Source organism: Pinus tabuliformis, chromosome 5_1 (assembly GCF_031772625.1).
Source record: "Pinus tabuliformis cultivar Carrire ecotype Pingquan chromosome 5_1, CPIR1, whole genome shotgun sequence".
Lineage (NCBI taxonomy): Eukaryota > Viridiplantae > Streptophyta > Pinopsida > Pinales > Pinaceae > Pinus > Pinus tabuliformis.
The window spans coordinates 965,392,874-965,411,400 of NC_142305.1; the positions used below are offsets into that span (position 1 = coordinate 965,392,874).

The 18,527-nt window shown below is 39.0% G+C and overlaps 1 protein-coding gene across 3 annotated transcripts in view; it reads right to left on the reverse strand.

Moving 5' to 3' along the window:
- LOC149167975 (uncharacterized) overlaps positions 1-18,527 on the reverse strand; it is a 159,849-nt gene that overhangs the window by 2,799 nt on the left and 138,523 nt on the right. The window lies entirely within an intron of this gene.

Here is an 18,527-nt window from a genome sequence, read left to right on the forward strand (position 1 = left end):
GTAAAACTGCCTTCCTTTGTTGTTTTTTACATGTTTTATTGCAGATTTATAGGTGAAAACAGTATTTGCTATCATTAGGGACACCCCCCTGAACTTGCAATATACCAGACCAAATGGAAAGAGAGATTTGCTAGTGACACTAAAAAGGAATTTTCCTATAATGTTGCATGGACATTTCTTATCCTGGATTCATCAGATATTTTAATTTTTCCAAGGGGTGATAATTTTTGCTAACACACCCCCAAACTAATCGTCATGCTAAAGTAGTCAACAAGTGCTTAGAAGCACATTTGTGGTGCTTTACTTCAAAGAGAACATCCCAATGGGTCTAGTGGTTGCCTCTATCAAAATCATGGTATAATTCAACTTATCATGGTGCCACTCAAATGACTTCCTTTGAGGTTGTCTATCGTCAAAAGACCCCAACAGTACTATCCTACTCACCAGTGGCCTCTAAGGTACAGGTGGTAGACAAAACTCTCATAACTCAAATTGATAGTCTCTGCACTCTTAAGGATAATCTAGTAATGTTTCATAATCGAATGAAGCAACAAGCTGATCAATGTCATTTAGAATATCATTTTAAAGAAGGGAGCCAGGTATTCCTTTGTCTGCAGCCTTAATGGCCAAGTGGCTAACAAACTGGAGCTTCCTGGCCACTTTAAATGTCTCCTGCTTCAAGAAAGTGATCTGAACTATTTTCCATATTCAAACTAGCCTTTCAAAACTAGACAAAGAATGTTCCATTTGGTTGCAGCATGAGGCCATCCTCAACAAACAAGAGTATTGTCTGCACTAGTGCATTATCCAAGATGTGTTGATACAATGAAAGGATACATAGCCAAGGCCACATGGTAAACAACAAAGATCCTTTACCAATTCCTTATCTCCTACATTGAGGATAATGTTGCTTTATAAGTGAGAAGGCATGATAGGTACCCACCCAAACCCCCTTACAGATAGATAGGCTGCTATGTATTGAAGCCAACTTTAGTAAATAAGGCCATTTGATATAGTCTGAAAGCAATAATTGTAGGAATAATTACTAGAGGTTCCACCTACTAGAAAGTTTCATCTCTAGAAAGTTCCTTTAATCAGAGTTTGTTGACAATTACTATAAGTTGACCACCAACACAATCGGTAAGAAATAATTTAAGAAACATATAAAAATAAGAAAAAAACAAAAACAAAAACAAAAAATCTAGAAGGTAACCATTCATTATGGCTCGCCGCTCCACAAAAATAACATCTCTACTATAACCCAGGTTCAACCCCTAAGGTCATTCATAGGATTTCGGTAAAAGAATTCGGGTAGGATCTGATGGAAAAGTTCATTAACCATAAGAATCACCCAACCCCATAAATACATGCATACGCAACATATCAACACAAAAAAAGATAAGTTGCTTCAAACGTATCAAATCCTGAAAATCAATTCCAATACATTGCTGAATCAAAAGGCAAAAACAGATATAGCCTACCCTCAAATTCATAAAATGGCATCCCATTCCGGGCTAATTAGGCACCAAAACATACTTGTTACACTCATGTTTTTCTGCCAGTTAGAACTGACCAAGTCGTGGGATGCCTAGACCAATGTTGCACGAAGCGGGGATGAAGCGGGTGTGTTTTTTGGAAGGGAAGTATCAAAAGCATCATTTTCCAAAAATCCTCAAAAGCGAAGCATCTTGGAAGTGTCTATTTTACACACACATATATATCATTGCATTTATATTCAAAAAACCATCCAGAATGTCAAATTAGTTGCAGAATACATCAAAGCATAAATACTTGTACATAAATCAAGATAGAAATGGCATCCATGGTACATAAATGATTAATTATTCGAGCATCAATCATCTAGAATCTAGATTCTTCTCTTGTCTAGCCTTCGTCTCTACCTCGATTCTCTACGGACATTAGTCAACATTGCCCAATTTTGATCAAACTACCTAATCCAAGCCTTAAATATGGTAGAAAAAACTTAGCACGCCTGATTAATGATTTTGACTTGAGTGAAGGGCACAATTTTACTAAGGCCATGACAAAGGAGTTCAACAATCAACACCACCAACATTGGGGTACATATAGGGCTTGGTGCTCTTGATTAAATGCCACTCACATACCCTCATACATGATATAATCTAATGAAATGCAGCAATCCCATTGATCCTGAAAAACTATTAAGTTTGCTGAATTTTGAATGGGATACGAAATTCTATTTTCCCCATATGAAGTCTGATGAGGTTGGAACCAATCTCAAACATCCTAAGTCATTTCATGGTAATGTTAAAAATTTAAGTAAAAGAATGCAAATGAAACATAAAGGAGAACATCACCTTTGACTTCAAGAATTTAGCATTACCATTAATCTAGGAAGCATCTAGGGATCATCAAGGGAGCACCTTGGGAGTGTCCAAGAAGCACGGTTCCTCACATAGCAATTCCAAAATTCAAGGACCCATGCAAATCCAGCGTGAAGCGCAATTCCACACGGTGCACAAATCTAGAGTTTGGTGCATGTGGGGGGAGGCTCCTGCAACATTGGCCTAGATGTCCTCAAAATATTGAGGGGTGTCAATGATGTCCTTGGAATATTACCATTTTTGGCAAGTAATAACTTCACAAGAACATTGACCACATTACCGATATTCCTATGGCCAGGCCTTGCCATTTTAGAATGTTCCTTACTTGTCTTTGGAACATTGGAACTCGAGGAATGGATCTCTCAACATGTGGGAAAGCATTATAGAACAACTATGCTAAAGGATGACAATGAAAGATAAAGGATAATGTCACTTTTACTTTAAGAATTTAACATTACCATTAGGGAGAAACAAGGAAGCATCTAGGGAGCATCAAGGGAGCACCTTGGGAGTGTCCATAAAGCACGATTCCTCACATAGTGGTTCCAAAATTCCAAGACTGTGCAAATCCAACACAAGCAAGAGATCATGTTGGTTAGCTACATGACAATAGTAAAGGTGGCCAAAATACAACACTCCAAGTCAAAGGTGGTCAAAAAGGGTGAAGCATTGGCCCTCTTGGCCTCTCCAAGCTCAACACTTGTAATATCCCCCAACCCACTATTAGCTTATTACAACCTCCTATTGAGGCTCAATTTCATGCCAGCTACCCCTGACAACCTGTATTTTGAAAATTTCCCTTTCTTCTAGCAAATTCTCATCTAACAAAATGCATGTTAAAATGCACTACTTATGAACATGCATATTCTACATGAATATCCTAATTAAAATTCAAGATACAATTCACTAAACATATAAAATATTGCAGCAAAAATAATTATAGAAGTCTAATACTTATCTTTTAATTTGTGCCCAACTAGCTACAGACCTTCGACATTCCTCCCAACCATAGACCACATTGTTCATTTTCTCTCAACAGTGGGTCACCCTCGAGCTGAGGATTCAACTCCATGGGCATTAGCTCACTCAATCACTAGTACATGCTCGGTACAGTCAACCGACCAAGGTACCAAACTTGACGGTCTCCAACTACCATCCCCCATCAACCCCTAGTTTGATCAACTAAGGATGTTCTAGAGTCCTACGACTTCCAAGAATTCCACTGCTTTCACGAGCCTTCCAAATACCCTTCCAAGCCTTCATACAACCAAGGTACCAAACTTAACAACCTCTAACTAGCAAGCTCACATTCCCCATCAGCTTGCACCCAAGTGGTGCACACCCTTCTCTATAACTGCAATCCCTCGGGTTGTGTCACCACCTTCCATGGTGTCTTACTCAGCCAGACAGGAATGTTCCAAATTCTTGTGGCTTCCAGAAGTTCCACTACCCTCACGAGTCTTCCAAGTACCTTTGAAGGCTTCCATTCCATACTATCTCCATGCTTCCATGGTTGTCTAACAAAATGAATGAACTTGAATAATCATCCCCCCTTCACAATGCCAAAATCCTCTTTTTATATGCATTCCTTTCTTATGCCACTTAGCACTTCCAAAAAACACTTAATGGACCTTTGTTATATGCATGCACACTTTTTTAACGATTATTAAATGATTTGTGCCTCTTTTTACCCATCCATGGAGTCTCGGCCCCCCATACTCTTTACGTCTTTACGGTCTGCAGCTATTATATTGTTATTAACATGCATGTATTATCATAATTACATTTCTAGGTTCCAAAGGGGTTAGATCCAATGGTGGAAAGTGATGATTTTTTCACCATTGACCATGGCCCATCGTTCAATTCCCATGAGAGCTTCCCTTGGAGCCATGGCCCATGGTTCAATTCCCATGAGAAATTCCCTTGAAGCCATGGGGGCACCTTGAGGTAGTGATCAAACGTGTGATTTAAATATATATATATATATATATATGTATTATTAGCCCCCAAGGACAACTCAATTGGCAAGTGTTGTGAAAATGAAGTGTTCTGTACCAAGAGATTCGGAGTTCAAATTCCTTCGACTTACCCGTGTCTACAAAAGGGGCATATGTAGGCACCTAGAGGTTATAGTGGTATCAGGGCCTAGTTGTTGATTCTTCTAGTCAAAAAAATAAAATAAAAAAATTACATTTCCAAGGCTTCTAGCCTCAAAACACATATAATTAGCAACATGTGCACCAGGGCACTCAAGCATACCAACCCCAAAACATGAACACATGTATACAGGCACAATGGCCCTTCACAACACAAAAACACACATGCACATGGGCATAACAACCCCTTAAAAGATGTCTTTTGCTCACCATCCTAGTTCCACATATACATGTTATTTACATCTCAGGGGTCGAGCAAGGGTGTTACATTCCCCTCCCCCTTATTTATGCATTGTGTGTGTGAATATATACAACAGTTTATCCAAAAATATGAGGGTATTATTCCCTCATTATATCCTCATGCTCCCACATAGCATCTTCCAGACCAAGATGGGTCCACTGCACCTTTACCAAAGCGACGGCTTGATTCTGAAGCACCTTAAATTTATCGTCCAAAATACGCACTACTTGGACCTAAAAGTCTCCTTCAGGCTACACCTAAATCATATTCCAATAAACTACATTGTTATGTCAGGAACATACTTTTTAAGCAATGACATATGAAAGAGATTATGAATGTGCATGGATTATGGTAATGCAATCCTATATGCCATTGGACCAATCCTCTCCAGGATTTCAAATGGTCCACAATATTTATCTGCCAACTTCGCACAGTTGCCCAGCCTCAAGGAAGCCTTCACGCTTAAGACACGGTCGCCAATTTTAAATTCCGTGTTTGACATGTTCCTATCTGTATAATTTTTCTATCTCAGGTGCAAATATTCTTCACATTTCAATGGTTTTTGCATCACATATATCCTCAACATGTCTTCAATGACCTAATTAACTCTTTTTGTTTGACCACTTGACTATGGATGGTATGATGTGCTACAATTTAAATTAGTCCAAATCTCTTAAATAAACCTATCCAAAAATTGGACTTAAACTTGGGATCTTTGCTTGAAATAATTTCCTTGGGCACACCATTCAGTCTAGGAATTTCCCTCCTGTAAATCTTAGCAACATTGTTTTCCTTGTGTGTTGACTTCATTGGAATGAAGTGGGCATCCTTGGTGAGTTTATCCACCACAACAATGATGGAATCATGTTGCTTCCTATTCTGGGAAGATTTGTAATGAAATTTGTTACCCACCACCAATGGGTGACTCCTATAGAGGAATTTTTGTCCTAGATATGTCTTCAGCCGGCAATCAGTAGCGCCTTGCAACCACCAAATAGCTCGATGTACCACCATTCCCCACCTCTTGAGCCAGCTATTATGTGCCCTCGCCCAACAGTCATGATCATATGTTTGAAGGTGGGCCTTCCAACCCCAAAGGTATGCCTTTCATTATGTAGTTGGGTATATTTGCTTATTTTCTTGGACACATTTGGACATGGATTAATGGAGGGATTCAGCGAAAAGAATTGGCTTGGTTTGTACTCTTGTTCCCTTGTCCCAATTTGGTGGTTAATCTTGTATCCTAGTTCAGTGGGATCTCCTTTATTAGCTACTAGCTTTAGGAGTGGCACTACATGGAAAACCCTAATTTTGGTTGTGTGGTCCCGCTTCCCAACACCATATATCTCACTACCCTCTGCTCATTATAACCTATTTCCACATTTTTCCCATCTAGGTCCACATTTGTACATTGGATCCACAAGGAGTTAACCTCCCCCTCCCCTTGTCGACACTTTGGGTCAAGGCCTAGAACGATGCCCCAAAGGTTGATGCAGCTAAAAAGAAAGTTAAAAGCATAATTTTGCCACTTACAACAGGAAATGTACCATAAAATGCAAAAGATGGTCGGGACATAAGAATTTAGCATGTGGGAAAAAGCCAAGCATGAGCTCTACCCCCTATCATTATGGCCATCACCCTGGTTCCTAGGGCCCCTATGTGTTCCCCCTGCATCATTAAGGAACCCATGATTGTCCCAACCCCTGGTGGGCGATAAACTGCCCAATCTTAAGGAGGTGAGCACTGCTTTATCATGCACATCATGCTCTCATTCTCTGACAGTGTTTTAAAACTAGGTCTGTCTGAATCAAACTCGACCTGGTCGACCGAGCCAGACCCTGCCCGAGCCAACTCGATACAAAAATCGGTTCAAAGACTGGTCCGTTACCAAAGCAGTCGAGCCGGACATCAACTCATTTGGTTCCATAACGGACCTGCTAACTTGACCGAGCCCATCATAACTAGGTTGAGTTGGTCCACGACGGAAAAGGGAGGGAAATACGGACTTGAAAGGCGATTTTTTTTTGGTTTTAGGTTTTCCTCAATGCATCTACCCTCTCCCAAGCCTATAAAAGTTACCCAACCCCCTCACATTTCCTCATAGCTATCTCATTGCATTTGTGTGAGCATTTGTGAGGAGTTTGTGAAGAGTTGGAGTTGGTTTTTGGAGCAGCAATGAGGAGCCTCTTGGGCAATCATTGGAGCAGGAATGAGGAGCTTCTTGGGCAATCATTGGAGCAGAATGAGGAGTTGGTTTTTGGAGCAGCATTGAGGAGGCTAGAGCCTAGAGGTATTTTTTTTTCACTTCTCAAATTTGCCCTTGTTTTTTTTTTGCAAATTTGGAAATTGAAAAGAGTAATTTTTCTAAAAGAAATGAACATTGAAGAGTTGTTTTTTTTTTATCTTTTCATTTTCAAACTTTTGTCCTTTCATTTCCAAGTCCAAATATCAGAAAATGGCTCCTAGAATGAAAGATGTTGCTTGGGCATATGCTGAGATGATTGATAATCAAATGCATTGCAAATTTTGTCATAAAAAAATTAAGGGAGGTAGAGGGGGCATTCATAGGTTGAAACAACACTTAGCTGGTATTAGAGGCCAAATTGTTCCATGTGCAGCACCAGCGGGACAAATTGGGGATATTAGGAAGGAGTTGCTAGAAAAAATTGAGAAGTTTGAGAGAGAAAAAGCTAGGCAAAAAAAAATATAGGCTGAAATAGGGAGGAAGAGGAGTATAAAACACATGATGGTTGCCAACCTCAATTTTGATTATGAGGGCTCTTCATTTATCCCTTGCACTGATGCATCCAACCCCTTTCGCTATGTTCCTCCCTCTTTCGAGTCTATTTAAGAAAAGGGTAAGGGTAAAATTAAAATTAAGGGTGATATCAAAAGTTATTTCATAGTCACACCCTTCTCTCTCTCTGATAGTGCACATGGTCCTCAAGCTAATAGAGGTCAAATGTAGCCTACTTTAGATGACCAATGGAAGAAGGAATTGAGAGAAATTGTATGTGATTACATAGCTAAATGGTGGTATGATGTTGATATCCCCTTCAATGCTTCTCATTCACCATATTATGAACCTATGTTTGATGCCATATTTGTTGTTGGAAAGGGCTTCAAAGGCCCTACTATGCATGAGTTAAGGGGATCTCTTTTGCAAAAAGAGGTTATGTCCATTGATGAATATTTGAAAATTTTCAAAAGCTCATGGGTGAAAACAAGATGTACCATCATGTCAAATGGATGGACTGATCAAAGGAACCATACCATCATAAATTTTCTTATCTTTTGCCCACAGGGAACCATGTTTCTAAAATTAGTTGATGCATCTGATAAGGTGAAAGATGCACACTTGTTGTCTCAGCTTTTGGATGATGTTGTTCAACAAGTGGGGGTGGCTAATGTTGTTTATATCAGTGTTGAAAATATCGGTATCGGCAAAATATCGGCGAGGGTCCAGAAAATATCTTATCGGCAATATCGGCGAAAATATCGGCAAAATATCGGCAAATATCGGCAAGCATAAAAAATAATTTTTTCAAATTTTAAAATATAGCCGATATTTTGCCGATATTTTCAAAATATCGCGATATTTTGCCGATATTTTCCGATATTTGCCGATATTTTGAAAATATCGCGATATTTTCAAAACAGAAAATATCGCGATATTTTCTCGGCGATATATCGTTTTGCCGAAAATATCGCGATATTTCCGAATATCGCCGATATTATCAACAGTGGTTTATATCATCACAGATAATGCCTCTAACTATGTTCTTGCTGGTAAAATTTTAGAGGAAAAACACAAAACCATCTTTTGGACCCCATGTGTTGCACATTCCATAGACCTCATGCTTGATGATATTGGTAAAATAGATTGGATCAAGAACATTGTGTAGCATGCCAAAAGCATAACAAAGTATATCTACAATCACTCATGGATTTTGAACCTGATGAGAAAAAACATAGGGGGCAAGGATCTTGTTAAGCCTATCATCACTAGATTTGCAACTCACTTTTTGACATTGCAATCTATGCTTTCCCAACATAGAAACTTGCAGAGGATGTTTTCCAGTGATGAATGGAATGAATGTCAATGGGCTTGCAAATAGGATGGCAAAGATGTGAGAAAGAAAGTTAATGAAGAAATATTTTAAAAAAAGGCAGCAGAGATTGTGAAGGTTGTTGAGCCACTAGTTAAGGTGTTGTGGTTGGTGGATGGGGAAAGATTGGCTATGGGTTTCATTTATGAGGCTATGGATCAAGCAAAGGAGCAAATAAAGGCAGCATACAAGGATAGAGTGGCTAAGTATGGGCCCATTTGAGAAATCATTGATCAAAGATGGAACAATCAACTCCATTGCCATATACATGCAACTGGGTTTTTTCTGAATCCAAGGTATCATTATAAAGCTCTAGAGGCAGAAGCTTTGACTGGGGAGGATAGAGATGGATTAATTGAGTGCCTTGAGCGCATGCTAAGGGACGCAGATGACCCAGGTAGACAAGTTCAATTTTCAAATTCTTATTTTGTTAAATTGTTTATAATTTGAAATTTTGATATAATTTGTTGAGCTAACTCATTACACAACTATGTTTTTTACAACACAATGGTGGGAGGCATTTGGTAGCCATTGTCCTCAATTGAAAAAGTTTGCAATCTGTATTTGAGTCAAACTTGCAGTGCTTCTGGGTGTGAGCGCAATTGGTTTGTCTTTGAGAGGATTCACACGAAGAAGAGAAACCGTTTGGAACAAAAACAGTTAAATGATCTAGTTTATGTCCAATACAACCTTCGGCTAAGATGCAACCAAATTTTGAACAAAAGCCCTGATACAAATCCCATTGTGTTAAAAGATATTGATCCAACATTAGATTGGGTAGTGGAGAGTCAACTAGCAGAGTTTGACCCTGATGAGGATATTAATCTAGATTTGGATTTAGAGATGGAGGCATTACATGAACATAATGTTCAGTTAAATGAAGATCCACTAGTACCAGGCCCAACCCCAAGTCATCCAGTTGCAGGCACTTCCTCTACTGAGCCACGACGCAATCGCGTAGCTCATCTATCTCAACGTACCACTATTGCGCCTGCTAGTGCTACTACTACAATTGCAGTTGGAGATCTTGATGAGGAGGAGGAGCCATGGGTTTCCCCGTCTGACTCTGATTCAGAGTCTGAGCCAAATGATGTTGGCTTCTCTAGCAGTAGTGACTAGTGATGTTTTGTTGTAGAGGCCATTTAGAGCCTCCTTGGTTATGTGTTTTTGTTCTGATCTCTATATATTACATGTATTGGACAGTGCACTAGGTGCCATTTTGATATAATAGATATATTCATGAGCATACTTTGATCATATGTTGTCTTCTCTCTATATTCTAATGCTTTGAGTTTGGAAACATGAATGAAAATCTTTAAAATTATGTTTTTTCATAAAAAAAAAAATATTTAATGTATTTTTTACAAAGACCAAGTCATTGAAATCAACTAAGCCGAGTCGGAGTGGACCCTCGACAGGTTTTAAATCCGAGTTGAAGTTTTAAAACTATGTTCCCTGGAGCCCCGAGCAATTAAAAAGCAGAAAAATCAATAAAAAGCAAAAGGCATATGAAGAAGGGTGGAAAAATAAAGGTTAGGGTAACACATGTGCCACGATTGTTCCCTTCTACATCCATACACCCAATGTGTGGACTCCCCTCATTGTAGCTACCCTTGTACCACAGCATGTGGCTTGGAGCCTTCTCTGTTGCCCCACTCCATTCCACCATCATTTCACATTATCCCTATCATTTGATGGATGTACCATGGACTTGTCACTCCCTTAGATGTTGAAACCACCTAATAGGGTCCTTTATTAACCTCTCATGTTGAGCTTGGTGACACTTGTACACTCTAAAGCCCATTTGGAAGGGCATGCCACAATGAAGTATCCACTTTTGCCCCTAATTTGCAAGCTTAATTACTCAATTGCACTAGTGAATTGTTGTACTGGAAGGTGAGGAGACGCATTGGATCTCATAGAAGATTGGAAGTGGGTCTTCATCTTGGGCTTGGCCTCACTATATGAGATCCAAGCCCTCCAAAGGATCATAATGGCACTTGTCAGTAAAGCATTACGAGCCATGGGCCTCCACCACAACAGTGTGTTCATTGCCACACCACGGGCTTCTTTAGCACCACATATTGCTTGTCCATGCTCCAGCCATATAGAGATGATGATGCACTTGGACCACAATGCCCAGCCACACACTTGGCAGTTGATCCAAGACCCATATGGGGTGTTGTCTCATCCGGAGAGACGTGGGAGGGCTTGTAGCATCATTCTAGCCCTTATTGATGGAGCATCGACATGTTTGATCCAGTTGGAGACCCATGAGACCATTCATTATGACCCACAACCACTTGGGAGCACCACAAATGTTTTTCTTGGAAACCAAGGAGCCAACCCCTTAGTCATCATTTTGGGAGCCCTCATTTTCATCTTGGCACATGGTGTACCTATCTTGGCCTTCCAACAACCCTTTTGCACCATTATTTTATCATTTCGACCACATTAGGAAGGCTTATTTCACACTTTTGAGCTATTTGGTGAGCTTGTCACCAATAGGGTTGTTATTCTGCACATTAAAGTGATTTTTAGGGGCTTATTAGGCTAATTAGACCAAATTGAATTGCTAAAGGCTCATATAAATTAAAGATGAGCCTCATTTGTAACTCATCACACTTCCGATTTTGGGATCTCTCTTGTAAAAGAATTCGGACCTACAGTAGAGGACGAAATTTGGATGTTTCTTGATGAATTATGATGTTTGGATAAATTGGTTGTATATCTTGGAGCTTCTTTTTGGCAATATTGTGGATGGAATCATGGATATACTCTTCTTTATCTTGTAAGTGCCATACGATGCTATGTTTCTATTTTGATGAATGTCTAATGTATGGTAATTGTTCTTATTGTGATTAAATGTGCCCTAATTAATGTGAATTGCTTGAACCATTGAAAACTATTGGAATTTTGCATGTGTTACTCATTAGATAAAGAATGAATGAATGTTCCTAGAGGATTGATTAATATGCATCCTTGAAACTCCATAAAATTGTCATTGAAGTATAAAATTCTAGAAGTTGTTTTGTTGTTGCTGCATCTACGGCAGTGAAATTTCTTCTAGCTCTCCTTGAAGAGTGAATTGTCATCTCATGGTTGATCTTGACTCCATTTCTCCCAATAGGCAAGCATTGGGTCTAGAATCCCTGCTAATCACATTAACTCAACAAAATATCATTCTTTCACCTTTTTCCTTCCTTTTTTCTTTGTCCCTCTAAGGATAAGGAGATTTTCTAGGGCTTGGTGCGAAATTTCTTCATTTGTGTCTCCTCTAAGCATCCTTCATTTTAGGTAAAAGTGGCATTCTCCTTTATCTTTCATTTTGATCCTTTTACTTAAATTTTTAACATTACCATATAATGACTCAGGATGTTTGAGAGTGGTTCCAACTTCCAACCTCATTGGATTTCATATGGAGAAAGTCGAATTTTAGATTTCACTCAAAATCCAACAAACTTAACAGTTTTTCAAGATTTCAGGATTGGGGGGATTGCAACATTTCCATTGGATTTTGTCAAGTATGAGGGTATGGAACTAGTATTTAATAAAGAGCACAAAGCCCTCTGTCTACTTTGATGTTAGTGGCATTGTTTGTCGAACTCCTCTATCATGACTCTACTAAAAATGTACCCTTCACTCAAACAAAATCTTGACATGACATGCTATATTTTTTCTATCTTATTTCCTAAATGGTTATATTGATGACGAAGACCCCAATATAGGCAATGATTTTGATAATAAGTAGGCATTTGTTTTAGCATGATTTTTTTTATGCTAGAGGCCATCTAAAGCCTATTTGTTGATGTATTTTTTAATCAGAGATGGATTGCACTCGATGCTATTTTGGTTATGTGCGCCCTTACATGTTATGTAAATGAGAGCTTTTGCATATTTGTGTATAAATGGTTTGGATTCATATGGATGCACATGAATATATATATATATTCTTTAAAATATGAATATTTTGTGTTTCTGGTAAACTGGTTTTTTACTAGTTCCGGTCCGGTTCCAACCAATTCCCGGTCCAAAAAGTTCTTCAGTTCGATCATTGGTTTGGTTCAGATAACATTGATTGGAAGTCTTGATCTTAAGCACTCATCATTATTGAGCATTCTTGAGCCCGACGTCTAGTCATATTTCATAGGTCTTTCTTGGGGAGCCTTTCAGCGTACTTTGAAGCATTTGAACCATTAATTGAGCCTCTCCTTGAATGGGCTTTGGAAATCATTTCATATCTCGTCATTGATCCTATCATCCTAAGTGATTTTGTCCATATTGGCGTTGGAAAATGTAACTATGTTCAATATTCATTAATGTACTTGAGTCATCATCTAATGTACTTGTCAAAAGAATAAAGAAAAGAATTTTTATTATTGTAACAATGACTTATTAAAGCATGGGTTTCATGCTTGGGTCATCATTATATTAGTCAAAGTCCCCATTGTGGACTCCTAGGATTAATATTGAGTTTATAGAGTCATTGTATATTCAAAGAGACCCTTCTTGGGCTTTTGAATCATGTAAAAAGGTTTAGTATTGAGTCAAATATGATTTATGTACCCTCCACATCAAGTCGGCCTAAGAACCCTAATTCGACCCACAAGAAGCCTATAAATACAAGCTAGTCAAAGTCATTTGGAGCATCATCTCTCAAGCAAGTTCAATATCTCAAAAGTAGTTGGAGAAGTGTGAAGTCTGTTGTCGGGAAGCTGAAATAAGTGTGTGTTTGGGGAAGTCTAAAGAGAGGAAAGAAATCGAGCTTTTGGTGCCTCTCTCTATGTTTCCCACTGTGGATTGGGAGATCAAAGTCTTCTAAGTTTCACTATTGCAGAAAGTTGCCTATTGTCGGAAGTTGCTGCCTAGTCGAAGTTGCTGGAAGGGGTCGAAGATCTGGAAGGCTGACTTGGTGTCGAGGGAAGGTCTAGTCTTGGTCTAGGGTGAAGAGTCTCAGAATAGTATTGAAAGGAAGAATTATCTTGACTAGGTTTTCCCCTCGAGGGGGGTTTTGCCCTGGCATAGTGCCTATGTCTTATATCTTTTGTTTTGTGATCTTCATACACACATAATATGGTAATTGCTTGATGAAAGATAAGATAATAAAGAAGTAAAAGAAGCCAACACACTCACAAGTAATTATCAAGAAAGGAGAATCAAACCCTAATATAATTATTGTGATTTTCTAACATGGTATTAGAGCTAAGGTCAGGAAGAGTCGAAGATCACTTTGTTGGCATGGATTCTCCCTCTATGATGAACTACATAAGAATGGGTTGCAACACTATTGGAAGTTGGATCAAGAAGGTCATCTACTACTTGTTCAACAAGGTCAAGAGTCAAGGATTCTTGGTTGCCCTTACAAGTTCTCTTACTGATGACAATGCATGGATCATTGATAGTGGAACATCGAGACACGTGACAGGTGAAAGTAAGCAACTTCATACACTATCAAAGGAGCCATCTTCTCATGCAGTGGAATTAGGTGACAACAAAAGCTATGCAATTAGAGGCCTGGGATCAACATCATTGAAGTTGGATAATGGATCAAAGTTGCATCTTAACAACATTCTATATGTTCCAGGTTTGAAAAAGAAGTTGCTTTCTATTTCTTGTTTAGAAGATAAAGGGGAAAGAGTTGCTTTTGTTGATAGAAAAGTATTGGTTTGGGGAAAAGACTCTAGCATTGATAAAGCTAGGGTTATTGGAGTTCGCGAAGGAAGTCTTTATAGGGTCATTATACCATCTCCTCAAGCTTTAGTTCATATGGAAATAAGTCCCATCGAGCTATGGCATAGGAGGTATGGTCATCTACATTACAAGGTCATCCCTACTCTTACTCAACTAGTTCATGGTATTCCTAATATGAAGTTAGATCATGAAGGTGTGTGCAAGGGATGCTCCTTGGAAAACCATACTAGAAAGCCATTTCATAATAGTGAAACTAGGTCTAATGAGATATTAGACCTCATCCATTTTGATGTGTGTGGGCCCAGGTCTAACAAATCACTTGGAGGTCATCTCTACATGTGACATTCATTGATGACCATTCTAGAAAGACATGGCTCTAACTCCTCAAAACTAAAGATGAAGTATTTGATAAGTTCAAGGAGATTAGGGTTGATGTGGAAACCCTAACCGAAAGAAAGATAAAAACTATAAGGTCTGACAATGGTGAGGAATACAATTCTAAGGAATTGATTGCATATTGTAAGGAAGTGGCTATTAAGAGGGAGCTCATTGTTCCCTATTATCCCGAACAAAATGGATTGGCCAAAAGGAAGAATGGGTCAATTAAAGAAGGCATTCGAACTATGCTCCTTGATCAAGATCTACCGAAGTTCTTATGGGGAGAAGCAGCGATGACTGTCGTATACATTCAAAATAGAAGTCCTCATAAGAGTCTTGATAATACAACACCCAAAGAAGTATTCACAGGAAAGAAGTTGAGTGTGGATCACATCCGAATCTTTAGAAGTCCAGCATATATCCATGTTCTGAAAGACAAGCAAAAGAAGTTGGACTCTACAAGTATCAAGGGAATATTCGTTGGTTATAGTCTTTCCTCAAAAGCATATAGAATCTACATAAAGGAAGGAAGACACATTGAAGTAAGCAAGGATGCCATATTTGATGAAAATCAAGCATACAAGAAATCAAAGGATATTCCTATTGATTTTGATGACGAAGAAGTTTCCATATTTGAAGAAGAATAAGTTCATCATGAAAACTCTACTACAAATCTCGAAGAAGTAGAACCAAGTGAGCCTAATCAATCGGTGGTTATCCCAACCACAAGGAAAAGGCCAAATTGGTTGAAAGCTACATTAGAAGATGCTAAAGGACATGAAGTTGTGAAAGGCTACTTCAGGAAAAGTAAGAAACCAAAGAGATAATCTGTCTATGCTGCATATATGACAAAGTTAATTGAAGCTGAACCATTTACATTCAAGGAAGTTGTGCATGAAGAGGTTTGGAAGAAAGCAATACATGAAGAATATCAGTCCATCATGAAGAATTGGGTTTGGGAGATCATTTCTAGACCTAGTGACGAATCGGTTGTCACCTCTAAGTGGATCTATAAGATCAAACATGTTGTTGATAGAAGTATAGACAAGTACAAAGCAATATTCGTTGCAAGGGGTTTCTCTCAAAAGGAAGGCATTGATTATGAAGAAACCTTTGCACCTACAGCAAGGTACACTACCATTAGATCGTTGGTTTCATTAGTTGCTACAATGGGGTGGAATATCCATCAAATGGATGTTAATACCACGTTTATGAATGGGACCATTGATGAGGAAGTGTACATCAAACAACCCGAGGGCTTTGAAGTGAATAGCAAGGACTCTCATGTTTGCAGACTTAAAAAGACCATATATGGTTTGAAGCAAGCACCAAGGGCATGGTATGCAAGGATGGATGCATATCTACTTAGAATTGGGTTCGTGAAGAGTTTTGTTGATCTGAATCTCTACATCAAGGTCATGAATAATGAGCCCATCATTATTCTACTATATGTGGATGATCTATTCATCATAGGTGTAGAGTGAAGAATTCAAGAATGCAAGAAGATGTTGGCAGTTGAATTTGAAATGAAGGATCTAGGACTAATGCACTATTACCTAGGTCTAGAAGTATGGCAGAGACCTGGGGAGATATATTTGGGGCAAGGAAAGTACATCATCAAGTTATTGCAGAAATTTGGGATGATGGATTCCAAGCCGATGACTACTCCTATGATCACCAACCTCAAGAAGTTGAGGGGCTCTGACTCTAGTCTCGTGGATCCTACCTCATATCGACAGTTGGTGGGTTCCCTAATGTATCTACTATCTAGTAAATACTAGGCCAAATATATGTTTTGCAGTGAACATTCTTAGTCAGTTTTAGTTAGAGCCTCGTCATGATCATTGGATAGCTGCCAAACATATATTGAGGTATCTTCGTGGCACTATACATCACTACCTAAAGTATGATAGTAAGGAAAAAAGCTAATTGGCTTCATAGACTTTGACTGGAGTCGCAGTGAGATCAATGGAAGGAGCACTACTAGAGGATGCTTTAGTCTGGGAGATGTTATGATCTCATGGATGAGTAGGAAGCAAGATCCTGTTGCATTGAGTAGTGCCGAGGCAGAAAATTGTGGTTGCATGTGAAGTAGGAAAAGAGGTTATTTGGTTAAGGAAGCTTCTGACGGATTTGTTCGAGAAGTCTTTGTGTCCTACTGTGATTAATTGTGACAATCAAAGTTGTATCAGGATGTCTAGAGACCCCGTGTTTCATTCGAGGACGAAACATATCAATAATAAGTTCCACTTTATTAGGAACTTGGTGCAGGATGGGATCGTGAAGTTAGAGTATGTCTCGACAAATGAACAGGTAGCAGACATACTGACAAAGGCTCTTCCTAATAAGAAGTTTGAATATCTAAGGAACCTGCTTGGTTTGGTAGATATTGCCAATTGTATTGATGATAAGAGTGTGGAAGAGATTTGTTGAGGCTTTGCGAGTGAAGAATTGCCTGAGAAGACATATGGTCGGCACTTTGTGTTGATGTCTGAGTCCTGAAGTTGGAAAAGTGGTGTTGGTTATTGAGCTCTGTTTTGGATACACAGTTGGATTTTTGGGTTGTTGGTTAGCAAGTAAGCCTGATGGTACCTAAAGGGGCTAAAAGTTTGAGTCCACCTTATTCCCACATGGATAGATTGCCCTGGTCAGGAATCTAGTCCATGGCATTACAGTGCCTAAATTGTTGAGAGACCAATGGATAGATTTCCCTAGTCAAGAATCTAGTCCATGGCATTGCGATGCCTAAAGTTCTTCATGGTTCATATAGTTTGAGATCTTCCATTGTATTTGTACATTATGAATACCTCCCTAGTTAAGAGGGAGTGTTGGAAAATGTAACTATGTTCAGTCTTCATTAATGTACTTGAGTCATCATGTAATGTACTTGTCAAAAGATTAAAGAAAAGATTTTTTATTATTGTAACAATGACTTACTAAAGCTTGGGTTTCATGCTTTGGTCATCATTATATTAGTCAAAGTCCCAATTGTGGACTCCTAGGATTAATATTGAGTTTATAGAGTCATTGTACATTCAAAGAGACCCTTCTTGGGCTTTTGAATCATGTAAAAAGGTTTAGTATTGAGTCAAATATGATTTATGTGCCCTCCACATCAAGTCGACCTAAGAGAGATCAAGTCAGCCTAAGGACCCTAATTCGACCCACAATAAGCCTACAAATACAAGCTAGTCGAAGTCATTTGGAGCATCATCTCTCAAGCAAGTTCGATATCTCAAGAGTAGCTGGAGGAGTGTTAAGTTTGTTGTCAGGAAGTCGAAAGAAGTGCGAGTTTGGGGAAGTCTAAAGAGAGGAAGAAAATAGAGCTTTTGGTGCCTCTCTCTCTCTGTGTTTCGTGCTCTGGATTGGGAAATTGAAGTCTCCTAAGTTTCGCTGTTGTCGGAAGTTGTTGCCTAATCGAAGTTGTTGGAAGGGGTCGAAGATCTGGAAGGTTGACTTGGTCTGGAGGGAAGGTTTGGTCTTGCTCTAAAGTGAAGAGTCTCAAAGAATAATATTGAAAGGAAGAATTATCTTGACTAGGTTTTCCCCTCGAGCGGGGGGGGTTTTCCCTGGCATAGTGCATATA